The 27460-nt window shown below is 46.9% G+C and overlaps 1 protein-coding gene across 8 annotated transcripts in view; it reads left to right on the top strand.

Annotated features, from left to right (window-relative positions):
- Nucleotides 1–27460, top strand: part of TLN2 (talin 2) — a 496539-nt gene that overhangs the window by 64275 nt on the left and 404804 nt on the right. For 7 of the 8 annotated variants that reach the window (XM_027553842.1, XM_027553840.1, XM_027553843.1 and 4 more), the window contains exon 2: nt 26118–26203. The gene's annotated coding sequence lies outside the window, so the exon portion shown is untranslated. Of the gene's footprint in view, nt 1–26117; nt 26204–26296; nt 26450–27460 lie in introns of all 8 variants that reach the window. The other variant, XM_027553834.1, reaches the window with a different exon arrangement.

The raw sequence follows: 27460 nt of genomic DNA, 5'->3' as shown, positions 1-27460 counted from the left end.
GTTCCCAGCATCAGGGTCTTTTCTAACGAGTCAGTTCTTCACATCAGGTGGCCAAAGTATTGGAGCTTCAGCATCATTCCTTCCAAAGAATATTCAGGATTGATTTCCTTTAGGATTGACTGGTGTGACTCTTAGCAGTCCAAGGGACTCTCAAATGTCTTCTTCAATACCATAGTTCAAAAGCATCAGTTCTTTGGTGCTCAGCCTTCTTTATGCTCCAGCTCTCATATCCATACATGTCTACTGGAAAAACCATAACTTTGACTATACAGACCTTTGTCAGTAATGTCTCTGCTTTTTAATATGCTGTCTGGGTTTGTCTAACTTTTCTTCTAAGGAGCAAGTGTCTTTTAATTTCATGGCTGCAGTCATCATCTACAGTGATTTTGGAGCCCAAGAAAATAAAGTCTGTCACTTCTTCCATTGTTTCCCCATATATTTGCCATGAAGTGATGGGACTGGATGCCATGATCTTCATTTTTTGAATGTTGAGCCTTAAGCCAGCTCTCCTCTTTCACCTTTGTCAAGAGGCTTTTTAGTTCCTCTTTGCTTTCTGCCATAAGGGTGGTGTCATCTGCGTATCTGAGGTTATTGATATTTCTCCCTGCAATCTTGATTCCAGTTTGTGCTTCATCCAGCCTGGCATTTCACATGATATACTCTGCATATAAGTGAAATAAGCAGCATGACATATACAGTCTTGACATACTCCTTTCCCAATTTGGAACCAGTCTGTTGTTCCATGTCTGGATCTAACTGTTGCTTCTTGACCTGCGTACAGATTTCTCAGGAGGCAGGTAAAGTGGTCTGATATTCCCATCTCTTGAAGAATTTTCCACAGTTTGCTTTGATCCACACAGTCAGAGGCTTTAGCGTAGTCAATGAAACGGAAGTAGATGTTTTTCTGGAACCTTCTTGCTTTTTCTGTGATCTGTTGGATGTTGGCAGTTTGATCTCTGGTTCCTCTGTCTTTTCTAAATCCAGCTTGAACATCTGGAAGTTCACGATTCACATACTGTTGAAGCCTCACTTGGATAATTTTGAGCATTACTTTGCTAGTGTGTGAGATGAGTGTAATTGTGTGGTAGTGTAATTGTGTAGCTGAGCATTCTTTGGCATTGCCTCTCTTTGGGATTGGAATGAAAACTGACCTTTTCCAGTCCTGTGGCCGCTGCTGAGTTTTCCAAATTTGCTGGCATATTGAGTGCAGCACTTTAACAGCATCATCATTTAGGATTTGAAATAGCTCAGCTGGAATTCCATCACCTCCACTAGTTAACTTGGAAACAAGTTCAGTGTGTATATAAATATTCAACTTGGACCCCAGGATATGAAGTTGGCTATTCAGCTTTTCCCCACCAAACATTATATTGTGAGCATTCTTATGTATCACTGAATTGCTCTAACATTTATTTTTTTAAAGCTTAAATCTGGCCTCTGTTTTGTGTGTGGTCTGAGGGTCCCCTTCCTTTGGAATTGCTTGGGGTACTTGCCGAACCTGGTGATCCTTGGACTCTGCACTAGATGGAGAGAGGAATCTGGGGATGGGGTGGGGGTGGCATGGGAATCTCCATTGTGATTCTGTGGCTCAGAGAGGTAAGAGAACCCCTGCTAAAGACCCACCCCCTTGTCCCTCTGTCTGCCCTGCTGAGTCTGGTGTGGGGAATGAGGGGTCATTGTGGCTGCTTAGCTGTCTGGCCAGGTCAGGGTCAGATTGGGCAAGTAAGAGCTGAGAATAATCCGGATTCCTAAAGGACTTACGGTGCGCCGCCCCACCCCAAACCCACCCCCCTGCAAAAAAAAAAGAATATGGGTTCCTGGGAGGGAGAGTCTACACAGCCCTGAGGATCGACCCAGGGACTTACCAGGACTGAGTGAGGGAGCCTCCCTGCTGTCTCCAGACAACGTGTGGACCCTTGCACAGGTTTGTGGCCTTTGAAAATATTTTCTAGCCCTTGACTCGGCCTGGGTTTTATTTTTTTAACTGTATATGTCAGAGCCATTTCTGAAGTCCCCAAATCTTGTTTTGTTTGGCCCTTGCAAGGCAAGTGACCTGTAACTTTACACCAGAACGTGTTTGAAGTGACCTCTGGCCTGGAGCCTTCGGAGTCGGGTGGTAGAAGGGATGTGTATGTGACATCACTGTGTGAGCGGATGGGAAAGAACCCTTTCTTGGTCCCAGAGGAATCAAACTTGGTTTTTCTCCCTTCAATTGTCTTTCAACTATTGTTTGGCTTTTTCACTTTCCTGAAGGCAAGTTCAGAGCCCTAAGACCTGGTTACTGTTTCAGAGAAGAGAAGTATGCCGACTACAGAGATGGTGTGGGGCTTAGGGCTCTGCTTCCACAGGTCCAGTGGCCTCCTTGACCTTTCTTGACTCTCTTGAGTTCAGTTCCTGAGAGGTTTCTAGAGCCTATTGAAGGCTGGGTGGAGGATGATGACGGGGCCTGAGAACACAGGAGCAGGGCGGGTGCAGTGGGGGGTGGGGTGCCTCTGCGGGGCCTTGGGAGGCCCTGATCGATGGGGCCAGCTGGGTATAGGGACTCACCCCCTTCCCCCTCCGCCCCGCCAATCTTGATTTTCATCCCTGTCTTGCTGATGTGATTTCCTCATACATTGTGAGAATCTTAGCAGCGATACCTACTCCATGAAGTTAGAGATAAATTAGGCTTAAGGGAGGGAAAAGCTACTAGCTAATGTGAAAAAGAGGAGAAAATTGGCTAATTTAAAAGAAAAAAGTTGTAAAATATACATAACATAAAATTTAGTTCTTTAGCCATTTAAATGTACGGTTCAGGAGCAGTAAGTACACATAAGTCACCCAACCACTACCACCATCCATCTCCAGAACTTTCTCATCAAACTGAAACTCTGTACCCATTAAACAGTAATTTGTCATTATCTTCCTTCCCCTCCGCCCCTGGCAACCACCATTCTACTTCCTGTCTCTAGGAATCTCTGTACCTCATATAAGTAGAAGCATAAAACGCTTGCTTTGTGTCTGGCTTGTGTGTTTAAGTTCACATTTTTTCTGTATTGATATTTTCAATAAGCCTTGTAAGTAGTGGAGAGTGGGCTTGACTTCTGTGTGGTAGAGACTATTCCCGCCTCCCTCTCCCGTCCTTGTGCCCAGAGCGGCAAGGCCAGTGCACTGCTTCAGCTAATCCTCTGTGTGGAATGAGGCGACAGCTGGGGGATCCCAAAGTTTGCTTCCAGCTGCTGTCAGGCTTCAGTGTTTTCTCTAGAATGTCAAACTAGACTTGCCAGATATAATACAGGCTGCCCCGTTGAATTTAAGTCTCAGAGAAGCAGTGAATAATTTTATGAGAAGCATGTCATGAATATTGCATGGGACATACTTGTGTTTGGGAATTATTTATGGTTTCTCTGAAATTCACATTTAACCAAATAGCTTGTATTTTTGTTTGCCAAGTCTGGGCAACCCTATGGTAAGCACAAAGTGGTTCTTGGGTAGAAGGTCAGATAATTGGGTAAAAAAGATCTCAGGAGATGGGCAGATTTGATGGTAGGGGAGAGGTGACTTGGCATCATCAACTTACTCTTGGTGGATATTAAACAATTTTAAAAACTTGTTTCCTAAAAGTTGGATTTTTATAGTAATCGCGTAGGCTCTTGTCTATTGTGTCTATAGATAAAGCGGCAGAAAGTACCCACTGGTGATCAAAATACAACCTGTGCATGACAGGTGTCAAAAGTAGGAGGTCTGATCTCCAGTTATTCATTATTCCCGTGCAGGTGTTATGATACCTGGCAGTTTGCAGGGATCCTGGAGAGGGTATTTGAGGGATTCTCCAGGGCCTGTTGCAGGCCTGCCCCAGCTGGAGTTTCTCTTGTTGATGGATGGAGCCAGCTGTGGAGAGGTGGTTTTATATAGTGTGAAAAATGGAAACTTGACTCCAAGTTTCCCTCTTGTCCCTTCCTGTTTAACAGTCAACTGTCCTCAGGTTGCTTCTCTTTGATGACACTTGGAGTCCGTCTTCTGTTTAAGAGTTCGACAAAAATGCCACCGATACTATTTGCTCTAAGTCAACCTGGCACTGAATTCTCCTTTCTCTGTGTTGTCCATGTGGCTGTTTGCACTTATCCCTTCCCTCTCGGATTTAGCTTCCTGGGGCTGTGTTTTGGAGGACAGAAAATAATAGTTTTCAGGCCTTGCAAACAGTGTGAGCCCTTCCTGAGCTGCTGGTGAGTAGATGGAGAAAATCAGTGTTTGATGCTATTCTCTACGGGGCCAGGCCCACCCACAAATGCGATCGCAGGCCCCCAGCAGCCTGTGGGAGAGCTGAGGGGTCTGCCTGCTGAGGATGCCTCCTGAAACTTCCAGGACATATGTATGCAGTATCCTTTGTTCACCGTAAGGGCATACGCACTTCATTTTGGTGTTTTGAAGCCCTAGCAATTGGTGGCTCGTTTTGGCCTTTTACTTCCCCAGTAAAGTTATGCCATAATTAATGACTCAACTGTGACTATAGACTGGATGTTTCCTTTCCACTGTTGTCAGTTTGCAGAGCAGTCCTCAAGCAAGTGTTGGTGGCAGAGGCAGGCAGAAATGGGAGAGAGAAGGGGGGCCTCTGGGACCCCAAGGGAGAGAGGGCTTCAGCTGCTGCCCCCACATATGAGAGAGGCCAGGCCTTGACATTCTCGTGTTCCATCCTTGCAGCTTCCAGGCTCACTGGAGGAGTGTGGTTGGCTGAGGGTGGTGGCTGCTGGAGGTCTGTCTATCTCCTGCCCAGCTGTTGCTTCTCTGTCCAGGAGCCTTAGTGGGAATTACCATGTGGGGTTACCTTCATGGAGTGTCGGGTCATTTTTAGGTCTGGTTGTTAGACTTGCTGCATCTGGCCCACTGGCTCCTCCTGGCTCAGTTCTGTCAGACCTCATCTTGACCCTGGGAGGGCAGGGCTTGGGGCAGGAAAGGGGTTTTGTTCCAAGCATGTAGGTCCAGGTTTTCTATTTTTCTGACTGTGTGGCAAGGCGTGTGGTATCTTAGTCCCCCAACCAGGGATTGAACCCCATGCCCCTTTGACATGGAAGTGCAGAGTCCTAACCATTGGACCATCTGGGAAATCCCAGCTCCAGGTATTTAGCTCAGACTCTAGAAGTCTGACTTCCATTATTTCAGCCCTTCAGAGAAAAAAATGACCTAGGCTAGCTTAATAAGTCCTGAATTCCTTGGGATAAAGGTTGGAAGTGATGCCTCCAGAGGATTCTTCCCAAGGCCCTGGCTTCCTCTGACTATGTGGGATGGAGTGGGGGTTGGGGGGAGGCGGTACTTGGGGAAGAGAAGAGAGAAACTCTAGTATCTTGTCTTCTCTCCCTCCACCCCCAACTCCAGTCCTTTAGATTCACTGCCATGTTCTGTTCTTCCCAAGGGGCTGACAGAATCACACACGCTGGGGAAATATTTGACATAGGGATGGTGTGTGGGCAGTTACGACTGTTACTAAGCGCAAAGAATCTGGGCAAAGGAGGGAGAAAACAACTGGTTTTAAAGAAACAGTCTTATTAATTGCTGTTTTTTGAGGCTGTCTCATGGACAAAGGATTATGGTACCTCCTGAGAGAAACACGGAAACAGTGAGACCTTGGCGCTGTCTACAGGAGTTTGTGATGAGAGAGGACACACAGTCGCAGCCATTTGTGGGTCAGGAGAGTGGTACCCAACAGGGACAGGAAGTGATGGGGACCTGGGAAACTTAGAAGGGTTCCCAGAGGTGCAGCCTCAACTGAGCTTGGAGATTCTGTACGACATTGAAAAGCAGATTGTTCTGGTTGGGAGAGAAGGAAGAACAAAGACGCAAAGGCGGGAAGGCACATTGGGGAGAAAGGGTGTTAAAAGCCTAGGGCTGTAAATTGATGGGGAGTGATTATTTTTCTTTTCACTACTAGTATAGTGTCGTTAGATATCAGTTGACAAACTTTAGAAAAGAGGTGTAGCCTATACCTCTTGCCCTTGCTCTTCAACTTCCACAGCTACCGCTGAGCAGAACACTGTTCTGGAAGATCCTCCCCACCCCCTTTGGGGGCCAACTGTCACAGCTGGATCCTTGGCCTCCCTTCACATCTTGCTGTTTATCATCCTTTTCTCTTAACACTCTCTCTCCCTTTCGCCTCTGGAACACGATACTGCCTGGACCCACCTTCTTGTCTTCCCGTCAGTCCTGTTTCTTATGTCTATGCATATCGGCATCCCTGGCCTTCTGTCTTCCCAAATCATTCCCTACCCCCACCTACTCCCTGTGCCGAGGGCTTTATCTCTCACTCAATCCAGTGTCCTAGCTGACTTTCTGCTCTTCAGCAAGTTCCCTTATCTGTGCCAGTGCCACCAGCCAAGACCCTAGGGGTTAGGATTCTGCAGTTTTGAACCCCTGAAAGCCCCCAAATTGAAGATCATTCCACAGACATCAATTAAACACCCTCTGGATGCAAGGTGCAAGGGAGACAGAAATCGCTTGGGGTCATCCAGTCAATACCTGCTTCCCCGCCAGCCTCTGTTTGCAAGGGCCTCACCCCTTTAAAGGGCTTCCCTGATGGCTTAGTGGTAAAGAATCCTCCTGCAATGCAGGAGATGTGGGTTTGATCTCTGGGTTGGGAAGATCCCCCGGAATAGGAAACGGCAATCCACTCCAGTATTCTTGCCTCCAAGAATCTCATGGACAGAGGAGCCTGGCGAGCTACAGTCCATAGGGTTGCAAAGAGTCAGACACGTTATCCCTTAAAAGCGCTGAGATTTAAGTACCTAAGAAAGCTAAAATCCTACTTGTCTTTATCTATAACTTCAAACCACTTAAGTCCCTGCATCTCAAACGTCCTAGCAATTTGTTAAGAAGCAAAGAGCATCTCACTGGATTTCTAGGGCGGTGGTGCTGGCAGCGGTTTCAGCCGAGCAGGAGGTGGCAGTGCTGGAGGAATCCTCCCCAAGGTTTAGAAGGCAGGGCGGGGTGGAAGGGGTTTGTGTGTTCCCTGCATCTGCGTCTTGCACAGGCGACTTTGAATTTGACACCTCTGTCACATAGCCAGTGCCTGGAAACCCTGAAACTATTCTTGGTATTCATAATTCACATCGGGTAGGCCTCGGTGGTATTTATAGCACTCCCCGAGACAAGCCATTGCCAGAGGAGGTAGTGACACTTATCAGGTGCTGTGTAGGAGAAGTGGGGCTGAGTGCTCGCTTTTTCTGGCTAATTTTAGATTCTTAGTGGTTGGGGTGGGTACGAGGGCTTATCACATAGTCAGGGTGCTTTCAGAGGCTCTGATCTCCGTACAGACACGTATGGCCATTTCTGTTCTTGGGGCTTGGCATTGTCCCGGGGTATTGTCTGGAACGTATCTCACCGCTGAGGTTCTCCCTTGCTCTGTCTGCTCTTGCTGCCTTCTGGAAGGAAAGAGGGTGTGCAGGGCTCTTTGAATCCCTAGGATTAGGCTGTGGGATGGGGGTCTGGGGAGGAGAGGGTTTGATAGTAGGACATCATGCTTTCGAAATAAGTCTTAAAATTTGTGAGTGTTTGACATGCCTTGTAGCTTGCCCATGTGCTGTCTGCTCTTCGTAAAGGGGGATCTCCTTGGGTTTCCAGGGGACATTTGGGCTTCCCTGATGGCTCAGATGGCAAAGAATCACGTACAGTGTGGGTTCAGTTCCTGGGTCGGGAAGATCCCCTGGAGAAGGGAATGGCAACTCACTCCAGTATTCTTGTCCGGAGAATTCCATGGACAGAGGAGCCTGGTGGGCTATAGTCCATGGGGTCGCAAAGAATCGGACACAACTGAGCAACTCTGAATATTTGAGCTGTGAATTATTTCAGGCAGGGGTGGATGACTGTGCAGGGGAGCTGGGCCCCATCTTACTTGGTGGTCCAGCCTTACTGGCAGAAGAGGCTTTTCAAATGGCCTGCCTCCCTGGGAAAGTGGTCCTGCCCAGGGAGGGATCCCGCCGGGACTGAGGGCTGTGGGATCTGGAGAGGCAGGAAGCTGGCTGGTTTGTGTTGGCGCCTTCGCCGTCTTTGGCTGACAAGGCCGTGACAAGCTGAGGGACTGGACAAAAGGAAGGTGTGTGGGAACTTGCAAAGGCACATGCTTGCCTGTGCCTTAGTGAGGGCCAGATGCCAGGTGCAGGAAACCTGGGTGGGTTACAGGGAGGGTGGCCAAGTCACATTTGGTCCCCTTCTCTGCTCACCTTTAGCCAGTCTCTCATTTGTCACCTTCCGCTTTGCATGCCCAGGACGGAGTCCCTGCTGTTCTGTCCTTTCCTGTGGCCTGTCATGTCTCGAGCTCCCTGTCCTGGTGTAAAGAGCAGTCGTGGGGAGGCAGGTTGGCCAAGAAAATGGGTAAAAGGTTTCCTCAGATGATGGTGACGAGACAAGTCCAACCTGCTGCTCCTCCCCGACAGTTGTCAGGCCTTGGCTTCTGTGTCGTGGGCTTTGAAAACCTCACAGGCGGCAACAATGGGGTCTTTATTCTCAGCGGCTCCCGGACCAGCTCTGTTGTGGCTCTGCTGGCATCGCCGATGGGCGAACGCTCCCCTGGGGCCAGCGATGGGGGACAAAGCTTGCTCTTGTGCCTCCTTCCACTTGCTCTCCAAGCCCACGCTGAGGCACGGTTTGCCCCCTGCACCGCCGCGCGTTCCTTGAGATGGGAATTAGAACTGGCAAGTTTGCAGTTGCTGTCACCTTGGGGCCCTGGGTCCCTGTGTGATTCTCATTTCTCCTCCTGAGCTGGGCCTAATGAGAAACGGCACATGGATTCATTGTCAGGAAAGGGCCGTGTCTGGCTGGTCCTGGCTGTCTGTACCGTTCCTGGAGCGGCTCCCAGACCGCTAGGTGGGGGAGGGGTTCCACAGACTTAAGAACTGAGAGTTTCATGCCGGGTCGAGGGGTCCTGTTGTTTGCCCAGACGAGTTCAGCCAGGCAGTTTCTTCCTGTCCTCCTCTCCCATTTCACTTCCCCGTGACAAGTGGACCTGAGTGGGGGCCATGGTAGTGGGACCTCCATCCCAGGAGTCTGCTCATTCACACGGCACAGGTTACCTTTGGAAACCAGTGGGTCTGGTTTAAAAAAAAGGAATTGCAACAGAGATCAATTGATCTGCTCTTTCTACCTTTCCAGGGCAGAAGCATAGATAGATAGGATGACAAAACAGGAATGTACTTCATTCAGGAAGGGGACATATTTTATAAAGCAGGGTGTGAAAGAGGAAATGTTAGTTGCTAAGTTGTGTCTTCCACAAAGTGGAAGGTGAAATCCTTGTGAACCCAGGGACTGTAGCCTGCCAGACTCCTCTGTCCATGGGATTTCCCAGGCAAGAATACTGGAGTGGGTAGCTATTCCCTTCTCCAGGGATCTTCCCAACCCAGGGATTGAACCCTCGTTTTCCGCATTGCAGGCAGATTCTTTATTATCAGAGCCACCAGGGAAACCCTAGTAACTGTATACCTTTGCACTATTCCTCAAGCCGGAATATTTGGTGAGATTAATTTCAACAGAGGGAAGTTTATTTGAGTTGGAGGTGAGAGTGTGTGTGCAAGTGTGTGGAATGTGTGTGAGTGAAAGTGCACACGCATGCCGGGCAAGTCGAGTGTGGACCTCTGTTTTGCAGGTTGGCAGTAGGATCATGATCTGACTGGTATTTGAGGTTTGGGCCCTTGAACGCACAGACCTGTCTGTCACTGGCTGTGTCTCAGTAGATGTCCTGGGCAGGCGCAGTCCTCTCTTTTCCTCCCTCTGATTCTCTGCTGGCCGTGTGTCCTCCAGATCATAGTTGGCCTGGGGCCATTTAGCTGTCTCTGCTCCTAAGATTTGGACTGAGCCAAGAGGCCACTGCTTTGTCACTCATTGGTTTTTTTTTTTCCTGCCTAAGAGGAGTTTCCCTTGAATGATTGGTTCTCACGAACAACTTTAAGAAGAAGAAATTACTAGAAAGATAGAAGGTAACCCATGCTTCTTGTTCTCATTGTGTGACCCAGGGCCTCAGGTCATTGGTTTTTTAAAAACTAATTTTGGCTGCGTTGGGTCTTCACTGCTGCTCACAGCCTTTCTCTGGTTGGGGCGAGTAGGGGCTGTTCTCTAGCTGTGGAGCACAAGCTCTCATGGGCTCATAGTTGCGGTGTGAGGGCCTGGTTGCCCGGTGACATGTGGAATGCCCGTGGCCAGGGATGGAACCTGTGTCTCCTACATTGGCAGGCGGATTCCTAACCACTGGACCACGAGGGAAGTCCAGGTCACTGGGTTTTGAGCTGAGTTGTGGCCTCACGTGTCTGCCCATGTGCTGTGATTGTAGGGGAATGCATCTTAGGCCATTCGGGCTGCTCTAACAGTACCACAGACAGGGCAACTTATAAACAAAAGGAATTTGTATCACTGTTCTGGAGACTGGAAAGTCTACAATGACCAAGGTGCTGATGGATTTGGTATCTGAGAGCTACTTCCTTGTTCATAAGCAGATGGCTATCTTCTCACTGAGTCCTTGTATGGTAGAAGGAGCTGGGGAGCTCTCTAGAGTCTCTTTTATAAGGGTGCTAACCCCACTCACAAGGGCTCCATCTTCATGACCTAACCATCTTCTAAATACCATCACACTGGGGGGTAGGATTTCAACATATGAATTTTGGGGGCAGGGACAAGTGGGATACAAGCATTCAGCCTATGTAGGCAGTGATTCTTGTCACCTGTTTCCATCTAAAGTCAGTAATGTTAGGACCCAGTCTTGCATTTCTGGGACTATGAGGAAGAAGAATATTGTAGCAGATAGCATTGTCCTGGTGGATTTGAGCCCTGGAAGCCTTAAATGCAGTCACATGGCAGCTGGACAACATGCTAGATGTATGTAGAGGGAGGCTAGTGTTGCACACCCATAAAACACCATCCAAGGAAGCCTGGGTGTAGGATGTCGGGCCTTGTGGCAGAATAGTGTCTGTAGTTGGCTCTTTTAAGAGAAAAATTCCAGAGACTTCCCTGGTACCCTGTGCTCCCAAAGCAGGGGGTCTTCGTTCGATCCCTGGTCAGGAAATTGAATCCTGCATGCCCCCAACTAAAGATCTCTCATGCTACAACAAAGATCAAAGATCTGTCTTGGTGCAGACAAATAAATAAATATTTTTTTAAAAAGAGAAAAGAAACCCATGTTTATTTCAGATGTTGTTTTGAAGCGTTGTTGAAATAGAATTGAAGTACCCAAATCATAAATTTACAACTTGATGAATTCTCAAACTGAGCACGCTTGTATAACCTGTGTCCAGATCAGGAAAGAGTGTAGCCAGAATCCCAGGTGCCCCCAACATCGACTTTGCGTCCTCCTTGGAATCGCTCTCCTGATTTGACTTTGAACTTTCTATAAATGGAACCTGCCGGTGTGTCCTTGTTATTCGTTGCTTTTGTTCAGCATGACGGTTGTGAGATGCTTCCATGCTGCCCTGTGAATTGTAGACTGTCATTCCCGATGTTGTCTAGTATTTATTCCTTTTATTCATAGGGTCTCTTCTGTTCACGGACGTTTTGGTAGTTTCCAGATTTGGGCTCTTATAAACAAGCTGATGTGCATATTCTTGTACGTGCATTTTGACACGGATGGATTTATTCTGAGGAGCGAGAATTCAGATGTGGTTTGATTTACTTTTCCCGGGGCATTCATTCGTGGAGTAAATTATGCCTGGGAATCCACCATGGGCCAAGCTCCGCTCCAGTCCTGGGCCGACAGCTGGGAGCAAGAGGAGCAAAGCCTAGTGAGGGGGGAGCCGAGGAGTAGGGGGTAGGTATTTTGGATGAGTCTCTTGAGAGATGACATTTAAGCTAAGACTTGAAGGATGAAAGTTTGCCATCCAGGTGAGGCACCTGGGCCAGAATACTGCAGGCAGAGGGAAGAACACACGCCAGAGCTCTGAGGGAGATTGCTGCTGGCTCAAGAATGGCCGGGTCAGCACAGGAAAGTCCAAGTGTTGGCTAGACCCTATCCAAGCTGATGAGGTAATGGCCTGGGACAATCTGTGTAGGAGTTAGGAGGAGGAGGAGGGCTGGATTTTTGTTGTTGTTGTTTCACAGAAACCCTCAGAAGAGAGTGGGGTGGCATGCATCAGCTGTCCACAGCTGGTCCTTGGCCTCAGTCTGAAAGGCCCGTGGGCGGTCCAGTTAAGGGAAGCACCATGGAGTTGGCTGGTTGCTCCAGGAGTCGTTAGGGCCATCTGTTTTGGAAACCAGCACTACCTGCTGGGTTCTTGGTGTTGAGCCAGTGACTCATCTCCCTGGACCCTCATGGTCCAGATCCCCAGCCTGGGAATTTGCCAGGCACGGATGACAGAGGTGTCACCCCTTGGGGATGCTGGGGAAGTCTGCTTAGCTGGCGGGGGGGGACACTCGGTTTGGGGGAGAAGGGTGGGGTAGCGAAGTAGGCTGAAATAACGAGAGAGCCAGCACAGGAAATGGCCCTGAGCTGCGGGTGTGGCTCTTGCCAGCGGGTCCAGGCCGCCTGTCCAGATTCAGAACCAGCGCATATGAAGCCAGCTTGGTGCCAGGCCCTGGTCGGAATGGGAGCTGCATGGAGGCTTCAGGCTGGACACCATCCCTAGCTGAGGGCTCTTTTCGTTTGCATTGCCTCATGTCTCATCTTTAATTAAAATGCCCTTGTTAGGAAGTCATCTAGCGCTGGTGAAAAGCTATCCTGACCGCAGAGCAGCCACCCACATGAGGAAGATGTGGAAGGAGATGGGAAACAGCTTCAGATTCCCAAGAATTCCCTTTGTGTTGTTCAGTTCAGCTGGTGGCTATGATCACAAGAGCCTCGTGTCTCATTGGAGCATTTATTCCCCTGCAAAACAGGGTGCTCTTGCCTTCTTTCCAGCCCCACGGCTCTGGTAACCCTTTTTTTTAAAACTTGTATTAATATTTTTCTAGTATTTCTTTCTACCCTGCAATGTTGTTGAGTGAAGAAGACAAAACCCCTCCCACTTTTAACAAATTACTTAGGACAAAGCCATTGACTGACATCCCCATTTTCTGATCCTGCTTCTGAAGGGAGTGAAATGAAAGTGTTGGTCACTCCACTGTGTCTGACTCTTTGTGACGCCGTGGACGGCAGCCCTCCAGGCTCCTCTGTCCATGGGACTCTCCAGGCAAGAATACTGGGAGTGGGTTACCATTCCCTTCTCCAGGGGATCTTCCCAACCTAGGGATCGAACCTAGGTCTCCTGCATTGCAAGCAGATTCTTTACCATCTGAGCCACCAGGGAAGCCCTGATCCCACTTCTGTTGGTGAAGGAAATGAGGCACTCTCTGGTGTTTCTCCCTGGATCCCTCTCTTTCATCCTTCTTCCTTTTTAAAAAAAAAATCAAATTTTAGTTTTGTGTTTTGAATGTAGATGCTGAGATTCAGGGTTATTAATTTATAGGTCCTGTGTATATAAGCACTCCCCTTCCTGGCTTGGGTGGGAGGGGCGTCTCTCTTGGGTTTTCCTGCCACTGAGTCCTGCTACCTTGATCCTGCTTCAGCACTCCGTCCTTCTCACGGTAGATGTTCAACAAATAGCTGCTCAAGAAAAAATGCCTTTTGCTTTCCTATTGGTTTTTAGTTCATACAAATCTTTATCTCTTTGATACTACTTTCCTTGTAAATGTGAAATTATATAGAAAGTAAAGTTTGACTCATGGGGTGTTTAGTCACCAGGAAGGTACTTTTTATCCTTGTTACTGTTTAGTAATGTGATTTTGAGTGTATTTTTAGAGTTGTCTGTATTTGACTGTGTTTGAAGTTTCACCTGACTAGGAAGATGTAATTAGCTACAAGTGTTCTTGAGTCCACCAGGGAACCCAGATACTTGTGTTGCAATTAAATAATTAGAAATTTGATGTTGTGGAGGACCACTTTTCTTCTTCTTAGCAGCGCAATATCAAGCATTCTTAGAAGCACTGATGCAATGCTCGTTTTAAATGCAAATTCTTTGCACAGTTAGAAAGAAATGAAATGTTCTGGCTCCCAGCACTCACTCTGCATTTTTGCCATTCCTTCTGATGGCAGAGGGGAGGGCTCATGACTAAATCCTTCAGCATCTTTATTATGATTTCGGATTTGTACTTGCCGAGAGGAAGCCTTGCCTCAAGACATTAACTCTCTGTTGCCATCTGTAGAGTTTTCACTAGCTTTTGTTCTTCCTCTTAAATGATTTTTGAATTTTTTCTTCCCATTTGCTTTATGGATAATGGATGTATTGGAAACTTGTGGGGAGTATTGGTTTATTTGTTTTTTGAGGCAAATGAAATGTGTGAAAACCCTTCGTCTTGCAGCAGGGGTGTGTGCTATTGCATTTTAGTCTTAGAAATTACACTTCCCTCTTTTCTCTTCTGGTTGGCTTCTGCTTTTCCTGTGAATCCAGGTACTGTGTCCCAGCTTGGGATCTGGAGAATCATTGGCTTTGAGCGCAGTGGAGACAAGGGGATTCCTAAGCAGCGTGACTGGACAAATGGTTTGCTCTTTTGCCTTCATTGAGAGAGAGAGCAATGTGGACTTATGCAGGCAGTTTAACATGTTGATGTTCTCCCCCTAGTCAGACAGGTTATATTTGTTTTCCTAAAAATGAGAATTCTACTTGTAAAACAATTCCTGGGTTCTGTGGTTTTAGATACCATTGGATTGTGTATGGAGGGGCTCAGCCTCTCAGCTAAGCTGGTCTCATGGAAGTGGTGTCTACAGCTGGAGCCAGTAGAGAAGGTCTTGAGAATGGGAAGATGGTCTCATGTTGACTCTGTCCACAAAACTGTGACTTCATACTGAGTCTGCTCCTTAAGTTGGGGTGGTAGGCTGGTTGATGGCTGCCAAATATTATGAAAATGCAAAAAAACCTTTTACATCATTGAATACCATTGTAGCCATGCTGTTTTCTTCTATTATAAAACTTTTTTCTTTTTTTCGCTTAGGCATTTTTTCAAAGCAGAATGTAGAATGTAAAATGAAGCTTACATGTCTGTCCTTGGTTTGTTGACTCCGTAGAATGGTTTTAGAGTTGGAAGAGGATTGTATCCAGGAACCCTCTGCTTTTATTTCTGTGACCTCAGAGATCACCGAGGATGTGTGTGGCGCTTGGTGATACTAAGAAACAGGTCGCTTTCAGCACTGCTCCTCCTCCCAAGGGAAATGTGATGGACCTGAGAGTGGTGGGAAATGCCCCTGGTGAAGGGTGTTAGGGTAAGAAACAGTAGCCACAAAGGCTTGGAGAGCTGCCATGCTGGAAAGCTTGCAGAGGTAATGTTTGAATTCAGTGCTGAGGTTGCAAAGTCTCTGAGACAGGCCAACGTCTTTGAGTGACAGTGAACCAGAGACCCAGAAATTCGGGTGCTTTGCCCAGACCAAGAGCCCACGGGGGAAGAAACAGGACTCCTGACTTCACCCTAGTATTCTTCCTGTGTTTTAGGTACGTGTACTAAACCTCAGTACCATTCACATTTGGGGCTGGACGGTTCTTTTTGTGGGGGATGTCCTGTGCATTATAGGATGTTTAGCCCCAACCCTGGCCTCTAGAGAGTAGTAGCATCTCCCTCTCCCACTTAAATTGTGACAGACAAAAATGTTTCCAAGTATCCCTAGCTGTCCCTTGAGGGGTTAAAAGTGCTCCCTATGGAGAACCACTGCTTTAGATGTATATGATGCCCCTCGAAATTGAGAGATACAACTTTTATATTGGCATGGCCCCTTTCCCCTTTTGCTTTTAAATGTGAAGTCAAAGTGTTAGTCCCTTGGTTATGTCCAATTCTGCGACCCCATGAACTGTTACCCGCCAGGCTTCTCTGTCCGTGGAATTCTCCAGGCAAGTGTACTGGAATGGGTAGCCATTCCTTTCTCCGGGGGATCTTCCTGACCCAGAGATTGAACCTGGGTCTTCCTCATTGCAGGCAGATTCTTTACCATCTGAACCATCTCTAACAGTAGATAACACTGGCTCCAAGGCCATTTATAGGAAAGTGGTCAGCATGGTTCTGAACTGAATTGCATTGTGTTTGGGATGACACTTTTCCCTTGTAGATTTGATTTGGTTTTCTTTTTAGATTTTGAATGCTGACTTGTCCTTCACGAAGCAGCTTGTACGTTTAATTTTAGGCACTGTGTGTCAATGGGGACACCGTGCACTGTGAGTGGGCGAGAAGTCAAAACATTTCCAAAGGCCAAGGGGATTTTTAGCAATCTGAAACCCATGAAAATTCAAGTTCCTATTTTGTGAACCTTGAGGTAAGCTCAGAAGAAAACACTGATTAACTTAAACCTGCCTGAATATAGAGCAGAGGTAGGGACAGATTTTAAAGCGGACCAGGACCTTATGAGTTAAGGATTGACTCTGGGTGGCCATGAACTGTTGGATGCACATGGGTGAAAAGCCCCTGACTCAGAAGCCGGAGACCTGGGTTCTGTACTTGGGGCTGCCTCCAACTCGCTTCGTAAAGTCATCACACATTCAGGTTCCTCGTCTGCGGGAAGAACGGAGCCAAGATTCCTGCCCCCTGGACCACGATGAAGTGCAGGGTGGTGAACGTAGCCTGGGTGTATGAAATCACAGAATTCTCCTAAGGTTACTATTGGAGCCTTAATTTCACCCAGGGAATTTGGAAGATGAGGTACTTTAGCATGTACATAAATATATATATTTTTAAACAAGTTTATTAAGGAAGCGACAGAAAGAACATCTCAAGGGAGAGGTGGAACAAGCCACGAGAGGCACTGGCCACATGTACATATTGAGTAAGTGGAAAATCTGCCTGATAAGAATTGAAGCTAGGATATAGAACTTGAATGAAATGAAGAACATCTCATGCTTGCTATGAATGGCTTCCCAATCCTGGTGGCCCACCCTCTTCTGTCTAGTGAAATTCTGGCAGGAGAATTTGATAAGCCATGGGCCCAGGAATTTCCAAGTTTCCTACTGCATCTAAAATTTCTGGTTGGAATGAAGAAGGTAGACTTTGAGTATAGAATCTTGTGTAAGTTCATACCAATCACCATCCAGGACCTTGGGAAGAAGAGACACTGATGATAAAGGTTGTCTAGTCTTTAGAATTCAGATGCTTCACGCTTTCCTTCCTTTCTTTTTGGTTTAAATGGGAAAGCTTTGGCTTCCATTCTGGAGTGTGAGCCTGTAGGACCCTCAGAGCTTAACACTTAAGAGTTTACTTAATTGAAGGACAGTGCCAGAGGAGATAGCTTGGTGATTTCAATTTCTTTGAAATGCTTCTACCTGAATGGTGACAAGGGAGTTGGCCTATGGGCTCTGTTGTTGTGCTCAGTCGCTCAGTGGTGTCCGACTCTTTGCGACGCCATAGACTGTAGCCCACCAGGCTCCTCTGTCCATGGAATTCTCCAGGCAAGAATACAGAGCAGTTTGCCATTTCCTCCTCCAGGGGGTCTTTCCGGCCCAGGGATTGAACCTGCATCACCCATGTCTCCTGCATTGGCAGGTGGATTCTTTACCACTGTGCCACCTGGGAAGCCCAGCCTGTGGGCTCTAGGTGGAAGTTAAAACTACTGACCTCCCAGCTTGCAGCTGGGATTGACTTAGCTGAAGAAAGATAGACTGTTAAGACACTGTATTCATTCAAGTTTTGTTGCTGAAATAAACATTATTTAATGTTACACAGAAGTTGTTTTATTCTGTTGATGTTCATGACAGTCCTTTAGAAACAAACATCAAAGGCATCAGCACGTCCCCAGGCTGTTTTCTGGAGAGGAAAGGCCACTGCCTGGCGGACAAGCAGGGGGACACCTGTGAACAAGGCAGGAAAGCGGCTGCTGCAACCATTTGTCAGCGTTGCCTTATGTGAGGCCACTTTACTATATGACGTAATAAAGATAATTTATAATGTTTTCATGAAAGCAGGAGTGGGTGGTAGTGGGCTTTTCTTTGTCTTTTCTTGGCGTGTAATTGAAACAGAGCTTGGACCAAATGAGAAACATTTGTGTTGAGGGGAAAATAGATCCCAGAGGCTTCTTGACTGGGGTCAAATATTGCCTCCTTACTTTATTTGGAGCATGTAAGCCGGCTTCTCATTGGAGACCAGCATAACGACGTTGCCATTTCTGTCTTTTCACAAGCAAATGGATTTTCTGACTTAAGGAAATGTCTGGATTCTAGACCCGCATAACACATTCAATGAATCAGAAGAAAAAGTGTGTGGGTTGATCTGTCTCAAAAAGAAATCTATGCCATGAGCCTGAGTTTATAAATTCAGCTTCTTTAATAATGTTACTTATCGAGACACTGTGTCTTTTCTAAAGAGGAGTGTGCCTCTGCATTTTGAAGTTGCAGTATTTTTTGGTCCCCAAGGAACACTGAAGAAGTCTATTTCCTGGGGAGATAGAGCCTGAACTTATGGACTAATATGGTTGAGTGGTTGAGTTACTAGAGTGTACCCAAACAAACAAACCAAAAAAACCTCAAACCCATAAACCCTTGTTTAGGCTATTTGTGTGCTTGATTTGATTCTAGAATTGTCACCCTGAAACCCATAAGAATCTTTAACACCAAGGCATAGGCATCTCGTAGGTATCCGGGTCTGGACTGTTCTGTCAAGAGGCTTCACTGTTTGATCCACCTTTATCTTTGTTCCCTACATAGCATTCTTGCCCTCCAGGAACTCAGTCTAGGGAGGAGTGTGAAAGGGCACACAGAAACTAACGCTCTGGATATTGGGTGTCTCACAGGGGGACAAAAGACTCTGGCATGGCATATATGGAGAAGGAAAGGCTAATTTTGATTGGGAGGCTCAGAGGGGTCATTTTGGAGGCTTGAGGGCATTTGATCTGGGTTTTGAGGGGATATCAGATGAGGGTGTTGGGCTTTCCTGGAAGGCATGGCTTGGGGACAAACCTCAAAGGGGGCGAGGAGAAGGCAGGGTATGGTGGGCTGGGGAGAATCCCAGATACCAGACACACTCCCAGGGCTAGGTTGCGGCTGTGGGGGTGGGAGGGGAGGGGCATCTCTGTGCAGTGGCTGAGCCAGGGGAGCTCAAGAGGGGGTCAGGGTGTGCAGGGCCTTTTCCCCGGGTAAGAGATTTGAACTGCAGCTGGAATCAGTGAACGTCAAGTGCAGGAGAGAAGGGAGAAAGGAGGTGGAAAACGCAGCTCTGAGCAGAGGACACCCAGCGCCTTCCAGTCTGCTTCTGTCCATGCTGCTGTCAGGCTGATGGATGGGGAAGCTGGCTGCTCAATGTGGGCTGGGCCTCTGGGAAGACTGTTTCTTTGTATCTTTATTACAGTCCTGGGTTTTCAAACTTGATTGAGCATTGGCTGAGCTATGCTGGTCTGGGGGCAGGGAAAGGTACACTTATACCTGTCCTCCTCCCCAAATTTTATTATCGTTCCTCTTAGTTACCTGCAGTGGCCTCTGTAAGTTATCACCTCTCTCCCTCTTTCCACCTGTTCCTTACTATTGATCTCCTGGGTGCCCAGTGTAGGGTACTAAGGCTGCCCTCAGGGATCTCCAGGTGAGACACCAGAGAAGAGATGATTTGGTACCCTATCAAAAGCACAGTGGTGGGGTCCCTGCAAAGGGAATTGCAGGAGAGCTGTGCATGGGACGGTGGTTGGGGGTTGTGCGCTGGAGAAGATCACCCAGCTGCGGGAGGCAATGCAGGTTTGGCTGATTTCAAAAATAATTCATACCTTCACACGTGACTTATTTAGAGTTTCTTGCAAACAGAATAGCCTCTAGGTATGGCCGGTGTTTTGGGGGCTATATTTTACTCCCCCAATCCCTGCCCCAGCACCACTGTGAGGTGGAACACAGGCTATTTCATTGTGTTGTGGAAGTCATTCAAGGGATCCTTAATCCATATGTATTAAGTATTTGCTTACAGAATAAATTAATAATGCCTTAGAATTATTTTTTGCTGTTTTAAAAATGCATGTAGGGGCTTTTGGGATGAATTAAAAATTGATTTAAGAGCATTTACGTCTTGATGGTTCCTCTCTCCAAGGAAGCCAGAACTACAACTCCTCTGGTGTGTTTGTGGAGTGGAGGGCGGGGGGTGGGGTCTGCACTGTGTAGGAAATCTGGAGCACGCTCCCTGCTTTTACCTGTCCCTTTAGCCTGTGTGCCGCTCTATGTGATAATGGGGGGAAGGCACCAGGAGCCCTGTGAGTGTGGTCTTTTCCTGTCTGTGTTCGCTGAGACGTAAGAGAATCTCGAGGATTGAAAGAGTCAGCACAGGGACTTTCCTCGTGGTCCAGTGGTTAATAGTCTGCCTGCCAATTCAGAGGACGTGGGTTCGATCCCTAGTTCTGGAAGATCCCACATGCCTCGGGGTGGCTAAGCCTATGTGCTGCAACTACTGAAGCCTGTGTGCCTAGAGCCCACGCTCTGCCACAGGAGAAGCCGTCTCAGTGAGAAGCCTGAGCGCCACAACTAGAGAGTAGATGTGCGGCAACAAGACCCAGTGCAGCCAAAAATAAATTAAAAAAGAGAGAAAGAAAGGAAGTTTAAGCACAGTCTAGGGCCCCAGAGATTCAGGCCTGTTATTGGAGGGTCCACCTTCATTCCTGGGCCAGGCCCTTGATGTAAAGGAACTGGCTATTGGACGTAGTGACTCATGCCCTGAGGATGAGGTCTCCTGCCTCACCGAGCGTTCCGGCCCCTCCTTGGCTGAGGAGCCCCCGTCTGTGGGTCTTCTGGGTTAAACATCAAAAAGCTACCTCTGGAATCTGCTTCCTGGCTTGGCCGTCCTCCCCATGGGTTTCCCTAGGGTGGAAACAGTGACTGCCTCTGAGTGAGCACTTCAAGTTTGAGAAGGATCCCACTTAGGCGCAGGCGCAGTGGGAAAGGGGCATGAGATCATTTTGTTCTCATGTTAGTTGCTAAAACCCTTTGTTTTTCTGGAATTGGCTGGCCTTTACTTTTCCTGAGCTCTGAGCGAGAGTTTCCCTGTAAGCTATTGTTTTGAGTCCATCAAGAATGTTGGGCTTGCATGCATGCGTGTTGTCCAGTGCTTACATACACACACACACACACAGGCACACAGCAAGCTATGCCAGTCTTGAACTCAGGAGAAAGGTCAGTAGTCAGAGGGATGTTCTACTTTTGAAGGTGACATATTAGAGAGTGGGTTTTGTATTTTGGCTTTTGCGTTGTTTATTTTTAAAATAAAATTTTTTCATTTTTTAAATAATATTTTTTTGGCCTCATTGATGTGTAAAAGTCTCAGCTGTGGCACATGGGATCTAGTTCCCTGACCAGGCATCAAACCTGGGCTCCCTGCACTGAGAGTATGGAGTCTTCGCCACTGAACCATCAGGGAACTCCCTTGCTTTGCTTTTTTGAACTGCAGAATTGAGCTAGGAGAAGAGTAGAAGAGACATAGAGATGAAGAGCTGCACTATTTCCTTTATGGAACACGGTCTACTGTGTGTCTGTCTTCCACAGGGTATGTTCTTGTTCAGTCGTGTCCAACTCGTCACAACCCCATGGACTGCAGCATGCCAGGCTTTTCTGTTCTTCGCTGTCTCCTGGAGTTTACTGAAGCTTACGTTCATTGAGTCGGTGATGCCATCCATCTATCTCATCCTCTGTCATCCTCTTCTCCTTCTGTCCTCAATCTTTCCCAGCATCAGGGTCTTTTCCAGTGAGTCAGCTCTTCACATCAGGTGGCCAAAATATTGGAGCTTCAGCTTCAATCCTTCCAATGAATATTCAGGGTTGATTTCCTTTAGGATTGACTGGTTTGATCTCTTGGCTGTCCAAGGGACTCTCAAGAGTCTTCTCCAGCACCACAGTTTGAAAGCATCAATTCTTTAGGACTTAGTTTTCTTTATGGTCCAACTTTTACATCTGTACATGACTATTGGAAAAACCACAGCTTTTGACTATATGGCCCTTCATCAACAAAGTAATGTTTTGCTTTTTAATATACTGTCTAGGTTTGTCATAGCTTTTCTTCTAAGGAGCAGGCATCTTTTAATTTCATGGCTGCATTTACCATTTCAGTATTCTTGCCTTGAGAACCCCATGAACAGTATGAAAAAGCCACAGGGTATGGGTGTAGGTTATTCCAAACCGGGTTAAAATGTTATGTGATGTCATAGTGTCAATATTTGGCTGTTGTAACTGAAAAATCAGAGCTTTGTCTGCTAGTGCGTGTGTGCATGCTAAGTTGCTTCAGTTGTATCTGACTCTGCTGCTGCTGCTGTGTTACTTCAGTCGTGTCCGACTCTGTGCGACCCCATAGATGGCAGCCCACCAGGCTCCCCCGTCCCTGGGATTCTCCAGGCAAGAACCCTGGAGTGGGTTGCCATTTCCTTCTCCAATACGTAAAAGTGAAAGTGAAGTCACTCAGTCGTGTCCGACTCTTAGCAACCCCATGGACTGCAGCTCACCAGGCTCCTCCGTACATGGGATTTTCCAGACAAGAGTACTGGAGTGGGTTGTCATGCCCTTCTCCAGGGGATCTTCCTGGCCAGGGATTGAACCCATGTCTTTTATGTCTCCTGCATTAGCTTGTGGGTTCTTGACCACGAGTGCCACCTGGGAAGCCCCTCATCTGCTAGTAAGATTACCCTAAGATGGGTCTTTTTGGAATGGCATGCTCTTGCTCAAACTATTAGGCAAGGAGCATACTTTCCTTATTTGATCAAGATAGTATTGGTAAGTATGCAAAAGGGATAAGTAAGTGTAAGTAAGTGTTAGTCGCTCAGTTGTGTCCGACTCTGCGATTCCCATGGACTGTAGTCCGCCAGGCTCCTCTGTCCATGAAATTTCTCCAGGTAAGACTATCGGGGTGGGTTGCCATTTCCTTCTCCGACAAAAGGGATAGGAATCTAAACATATTGGTCACAACTCCTTACACTGTCTACCTCTTTTTCTGGCCAGTAGATGTCTTGACCGCTCAATGAATGAGCAGAATTCTCACCCGGAGGGTGGAGTAATGAGGCAGCTGAAGGAGAACACATAAGGCCCCTCCAGCCTCTGTATCCAGCTGAGGAAGGAGATGGCTAAGCAGTCTTGCCAGCTCCACATATGAGTGTGGGCTTTGTTCCTTTCTCAGCGGTTCAGGAAGACTTGCTGAGATTGTTCACAGTAACAGAATGTGCCCCAGGATATAGGCCTGCCAAGCATGGCAGAGGAAGACCAGTGAGTTCACAGAAACTCAACACCAGCATTTCCCAGAGTGATGGGCAGCGTCGGAGGTCAGCGTGGCCTCAGCCCAGAACAGCGGACTGTCCCAGGGCGTGGACTTGTTTAAAAAAAAAAGACTTATTTATAGATGGTGTCCCAGGGGCCAGAGCTGGTCACTGTTCCCTGGTGGGCCCCACCCTCAGACCATTGCTGGGCTCAGTGCAGTTTTACTGCTGTGTCTTGAGCTGGGGCTGAGATGACAAGTCCTGGAGAGCCTTGTCCCTGGCCTGAATCTCTCTGTAAGGAAGATTGCTTTACTCTGTGACATACATGGAGAATAATATATGCAACATATAGGAATAATCTGAACATCTGGGAAGCCGACAGCCAGGCTAAGAAATCAACATTACAAATATCTCAACAAAAAAAAATCGCCCCCTATCACCTCAGAGTTATGATAAGCATCTTGGTTTTTCATTTTAACTGATCCTTGGTACCTTAGTATGCATTCCTAAGTCATGCAGATGTTTGTTGATTTTTGTTGTTGTGTTGTTGCAGCCATTTTAATTTATTTATTTTTGGTTGAAAGGTAATTGCTTTACAATATTGTGTTGGTTTCTGCCATACATTGAAATGAATCAGCCATCAGTATACATATGTCCCCTCCCTCTTGAAGCTGCCTCCCACCCACCACCCTCTCCCACCCTTCTAGATTGTCACAGAGCCCCGGTTTGACTTCTCTGAGTCACACAGCAAATTCCACTGGTTCTTTTACATATGGTATTATATATGTTTCTGTGCTATTCTTTGTTGTTTTGAAGAACTGAGTGCCAAGTGCAAAACCAGATTTGGGAAGGTCCCTGTTGAAACTGTTTGGCAAAGGCTCCCAGGCACAGCCAGGGCCTCAAGAACAGTTGTTAGCATTGCTGGCTGCAGAGTCATACTCTCCATCCTAAGAGCTGCACGAAGCCAGTTTTCTCACCGGTCCCTGCCCTTGTGTATCACTTTGTAAATGGGACTGTCACTCATGACCCTCTTTACCAAGAGCTTGTACAAATTTCAGAGAGAAAGATGAAAAGGGATTCCTTGTTTTAATTAAGCCAGGGTCCTTAGCCAGAGGTACAGAGAAATTTCTGTGAAAATTTGAAACTGAATCTATCATGTCCTTCTTCTGGGCGAGAGGGTTCATCATATTTCCAGAGGAGTTTATGGACCCTCCTGCCCTGTAAGGATCAGGAACCATGTGGTCAGTATGGTAGGTTCTGTTTTTTTGTTTATTTTTAAAAAATGAATCCTGGGACTGTTGAACATTCTTTGAAATATGTATGAGTCTGTGTGTGTGCAAGTCTGCACTGACTTTTTATCAGTGAACTTGCCTAACTTGGGAAAGGGAACCCCCTTGGTTAGTTGTGCCCTGGACTGTCCAGGGCAGAATCTTTGACCATTCTGTGGGTGGCCTACCAGGCTTTGGATTTTCTCTGAAATCTTAATCTTTTACTCTTGACCCAGAGTAACTGAAATGCTAAAATGGGGGGAAAAAACTGGAATGGTTGCTGTAGTTTCAAAACAAATGACCTCACTGCCTAAATTCCACTTCATGCAAAAGAAACCCTAACTTTCATCCTTATAAATAATAACGGACCTTTGGGGAAACAGACCCAGATACCCCATTTAGTGTAGGTGGGGGCAGATTTGTCACTGTTGAAGTAAACTCCCTGGAAACAGAACATGACTGTTGTTACACCAACTTTGTAGTTATTTCTTAAGAGATGGCAATTTAAATTTATAATGACTGACATTCATTTTTTCAAAGTAGGCGAGTAACTATGCTTTGTATAAGCTGACTTAATGGGAGGTACTTTCAGCGTGTTTTAGCAATGTAGGGGATTTTCAGAAGTCTCCAGCTGAAGAGTTGAGTCTTATCCCATCACTGCCTTTTCATGGATGAGTTGATGGAAGACGTGCATGGTTAGGTGTGATATGCCCAAGGTTACATTGATTTGTCAAGGTCAGTTGGAACTAGAACCCCAGGGGAAGAGGTAACGGTTTACATAATTATGTTTTAAATATATAATTAGACGACAATTCATTAAAAAAAAAACATAATCAGAAGTGTCATTTTTTTAAAGACTTGGCATTTTGATCATCCATTTTATTTTAACAAGACAGCCCCCTCGTCTTTGAAGTGTACCACTTCTTATGGTCTCCAGGCATGTCCCTGGAATGTTCTAGTCTCTCGGGTCTATAAACCTGATGTATGGAAGAGAAGCTTTTGTGTTTGTTCTGTGCTGTTTATATCTCATAAATTCAGAATTTTTAGGTCTTCAAGTTTTTCTCCAAGGTTTTTAGGTTTTTCGTCTTGTACTCAAATATGAACAGTCCTGAGGTTTTTCTTTTTCTCCCTTGTTTTCTTTTGTTTTTGAAGAAAACCAGGAGTTTTAGTTTGGCTCTTCAAAGTCTTTGGGGATAAAGGAGAGAGAACTCGGGAAACAATTAAGATCTGGAACTGCAGGCTGCTTTGTCTGTCTGTTAAGAGCCAGAACAGATAAGAAAAACATTTATTTAGAACCCAGGTTTCTTGAAGGAAGGTAATTTACAGGTAAACTTAAGCTTTTTTATAGACTTGCTTCCTCAATTCCCTTCCTGGCTTAGCCTTTATACTCTGCTGATTTTAGACAAGGCCTGTTGTCTTTTCTAAGTGTTGGCTTTTCTTGTCTGTAAAGAGAGGGGCTGGGCCTGATTCTCTCCAAGGGCCCTTTGCAGCCCTATGTCTAGACTCCATATCGGGGGATTTGCAGAGAGACTGCTCTGAAGCTGCTGCTGGTGGGCCGGTGCTTCTGCTGGCGCTGAGGGCAGAGGAGTTTGCCGTATCACTGCACAGCGCTCTGAGACCACTGGCTCCGAGGGGGCACTTTGCTTTTCTGCTGTTTATCATCTGAACCCCGTCAGTGTCATTCCATGCTGAGACAGTGTTCCTTACTCACTAATGTGGCCACCTGCACTGACTCCTGTCGTTTGTCTCCTTTTGGCCAGCGTGCTGTTGCAGGGTAACATCTGGACTGAGCTCCTGGACCCTTGGATGCTCGGCTGCAAGTTCCTGGATCGACTTGGAGAAAACAGTGAGTAATCTCCATGTCTCTGCTTGGGATTCTGGGCTGGAGGGGCTGTGGCCAGGAAACAGAGTCTAGCTGATGGACTGCTTCCCTCTTCAGCCCTCCTCTGGCACACCCTCCTCCAGGAGCCATGGAGATGGCAACTGTGACTCCAGACACGGCCTTCCTGACCCCCACTGTCTTACAGTCGGGGACCTGCTGAATGTGCCTCCTGAGAGCTGCTCTTTTCTACCATCAGAGCCCAACTTATGGGTATTTTTAAAATAATTTTTTTCTTTTCCCTTTAGTTTCTTAGTTCCAGGGTTCTTTTAAAAATTAAAAAAAAATTTATTTATCTATGTCGGATCTTAGTTGTGGCACACAGGATCTTCATCAAGTCATGTGGGATCTTTCATTGTGCCTCACGGACTTTCTAGTTGTGGCTCAAGGACTCTGGAGCACATGGATTTAGGTGCAGCTCGCAGGTTTAGTTGTTCCGCGGCATGTGGGATCTAAGTTCCTCAACCAGGGATTGAACACATATTCCTTACATTGCAAGGCGGGTTCTTAACCATTGGACCAAGAAACTTATGAGTCTTATCTGTCCTTACTGGTCTACAGCCAGAGACCCTTTATGTTGCAAGTGTAGGTGCTGACCTGTAGGGCTGACATCCTCTTCCCAGCATGTGCCTGCTCATCCATCACAGCGTAGCTTCATGCCGCCCCTGATGTGAGCTCCTGTTAGAGAGGCCTCCACTGACAACCTCGTCTTTAGACGCCTTATCCCGGCCCCCAAATGTCTCTGAGGCCCATGCTTGCATCTTTCTTTGCACTTAATACAGGGTAAGTTTCTTGAGTCACTTGGTAGACTACCCATTCATCTGTTCATCCATTCAACGAATATTGATTATCTACTATGTGCCAGTGGCTAAAGTTGCCTTTCTTCCACAAAGAAAGGAAAAGACTGAGTGAAAACCTGAGTCAACAATCACAGTCCATTCTGGTTATACTTTGTTCTAAATACTCTCAAGCACTGTCACCCTGGCATCTAGTTAAAAGGGGGACCCCGATGGGGTAGGTCTGGGTGGGGCTTGTGAGCCTGTGTTTCTCACAAGGTCCAGGTGATGCTGAAGCTGCTGATTTGTATCTCACACTTGGAGAAGAAAGGTCTAAGGGGATCCTGATGCCCACGAGACTTGTCCTTGAGTGTGACTCTCGGTGAACTGCCTAGGGTGTGTGCCTGCAAAACCCTCAGAGACCCTGCGGGAGTTTCTCTGGTGGGTT

Source organism: Bos indicus x Bos taurus, chromosome 10, assembly GCF_003369695.1.
Source record: "Bos indicus x Bos taurus breed Angus x Brahman F1 hybrid chromosome 10, Bos_hybrid_MaternalHap_v2.0, whole genome shotgun sequence".
NCBI lineage: Eukaryota > Metazoa > Chordata > Mammalia > Artiodactyla > Bovidae > Bos > Bos indicus x Bos taurus.
This window is presented reverse-complemented; position numbering and strand designations above follow the sequence as displayed.